Source organism: Nerophis ophidion, linkage group LG14 (genome assembly GCF_033978795.1).
Source record: "Nerophis ophidion isolate RoL-2023_Sa linkage group LG14, RoL_Noph_v1.0, whole genome shotgun sequence".
Lineage (NCBI taxonomy): Eukaryota > Metazoa > Chordata > Actinopteri > Syngnathiformes > Syngnathidae > Nerophis > Nerophis ophidion.
Window position 1 is genome coordinate 7,660,096 of NC_084624.1, and position 2,946 is coordinate 7,663,041.

The following is a 2,946-nucleotide window of genomic DNA, read 5'->3' on the forward strand; positions in this document are numbered from 1 at the left end:
TTACATGTGACTAGTCTTTTGTAGATGTCAAGATTGGCTCAAAAGGGAGTGGGAAGAAGTAAACTTATTAGGTCCCACCCCTATACATATACAATATATATATATATATACAATATATAATACAATAATATATATAATATAATTCAATTCAGTGGTTGCTGCTATATATTGTCTATATATAATACATTTAAATTCACACACACTTACATATATACATATGTACACACACATATATACAATTTATAGATATATACATATATATATATACATATATATATATATACACATACATACATATACACACATAATCACATACATACGCACATTCATATACCCAAAATACACTCATATCTATAACACACACCCACACACACACACACACACACACACACACACACACACACACACACCTATATAAATACTATAAATATAATAGTATATATAATATACACTATATTATACCAGTATCGGTATACCCAAACTATATGAATTGATTAACGTGGACAAGTTGAAAAACTTATTGGGGTGTTACCATTTAGTGGTCAATTGTACGGAATATGTACTGTACTGTGCAATCTACTAATAAAAGTATCAATCAATCAATATGCTACAAAACTACTGTCATTTAAGAACACAGTATTTTATTTTGAAACCGCACAGGAACCTGAACGATATGAATTGATTAACGTGCAACCCGATTTAAACAAGTTGAAAAACTTATTGGGGTGTTACCATTTAGTGGTCAATTGTACGGAATATGTACTGTACTGTGAAATCTACTAATACAAGTATCAATCAATCAATCAAATCAATCAATATGCTACAAAACTACTGTCATTTAAGAACACAGTATTTTATTTTGAAACTGCACAGGAACCCGAACTATATGAATTGATTAACGTGGACAAGTTGAAAAACTTATTGGGGTGTTACCATTCAGTGGTCAATTGTACGGAATATGTACTGTACTGTGCAATCTACTAATAAAAGTATCAATAAATATGCTTCAAAACTACTGTCATTTAAGAACACAGAATTTTATTTTGAAACCGTACAGGAACCTGAACGATATGAAATGATTAACGTGGAACCCGATTTAAACAAGTTGAAAAACTTATTGGGGTGTTACCATTTAGTGGTCAATTGTACGGAATATGTACTGTACTGTGAAATCTACTAATAAAAGTATCAATCAATCAATATGCTACAAAACTACTGTCATTTAAGAACACAGTATTTTATTTTGAAATCGTACAGGAACCTGAACGATATGAACTGAATAACGTGGAACCTGACTTAAAAAAGTTGAAAAACTTATTCAGGTGTTACCATTTAGTGGTCAATTGTACGGAATATGTACTGTACTGTGCAATCTACTAATAAAAGTATCAATCAATCAATCAATCAAATCAATCAATATGCTACAAAACTACTGTCATTTAAGAACACAGTATTTTATTTTGAAACTGCACAGGAACCCGAACTATATGAATTGATTAACGTGGACAAGATGAAAAACTTATTGGGGTGTTACCATTTAGTGGTCAATTGTACGGAATATGTACTGTACTGTGAAATCTATTAATAAAAGTATCAATCAATCAATATGCTACAAAACTACTGTCATTTAAGAACACAGTATTTTATTTTGAAACCGCACAGGAACCTGAACGATATGAATTGATTAACGTGGAACCTGACTTAAACAAGTTGAAAAACTTATTGGGGGGTTACCATTTAGTGGTCAATTGTACGGAATATGTACTGTACTGTGCAATCTACTAATAAAAGTTTCAATCAATCAATCAATATGCTACAAAACTGCTGTCATTTAAGAACACAGTATTTTATTTTGAAACCGCACAGGAACCCGAACTATATGAATTGATTAACGTGGACAAGTTGAAAAACTTATTGGGGTGTTACCATTTAGTGGTCAATTGTACGGAATATGTACTGTACTGTGCAATCTACTAATAAAAGTATCAATCAATCAATATGCTACAAAACTACTGTCATTTAAGAACACAGTATTTTATTTTGAAACCGCACAGGAACCTGAACGATATGAATTGATCAACGTGGAACCCGATTTAAACAAGTTGAAAAACTTATTGGGGTGTTACCATTTAGTGGTCAATTGTACGGAATGTGTACTGTACTGTGAAATCTACTAATAAAAGTGTCAATCAATCAATATGCTACAAAACTACTGTCATTTAAGAACACAGTATTTTATTTTGAAACCGCACAGGAACCCAAACTATATGAATTGATTAACGTTGAAAAACTTATTGGGGTGTTACCATTTAGTGGTCAATATGTACTGTACTGTGAAATCTATTAATAAAAGTATCAATCAATCAATATGCAACAAAACTACTGTCATTTAAGAACATGAATTACCATGAATTGATTAACGTCGACCCCGACTTAAACAAGTTGAAAAACTTATTGGGGTGTTACCATTTAGTGGTCAATTGTACGGAATATGTACTGAACTGTGCAATGTACTAATAAAAGTATCAATCAATCAATCAAACACAGTATTTTATTTTGAAACTGCACAGGAACCTGAACGATATGAATTGATCAACGTGGAACCCGATTTAAACAAGTTGAAAAACTTATTAGGGTGTCACCATTTAGTGGTCAATTGTACGGAATATGTACTGTACTGTGCAATCTACTAATAAAAGTATCAATACATATACTTCAAAACTACTGTCATTTAAGAACACAGTATTTTATTTTGAAACCGCACAGGAACCTGAACGATATGCTTAGCAACAGCCTCGAATGGCAAGTCCATCTTTTTCTTTTTCTTTTTTACTACTTTACATCAATTCACAATACTAATTAAAAATACATTTGTTGTTGGGCCCCAGATTAGGACTTAAGTGCCTCGCAAAAAAAAAAAAAAAAAGCTATATTTAATAACAAAAA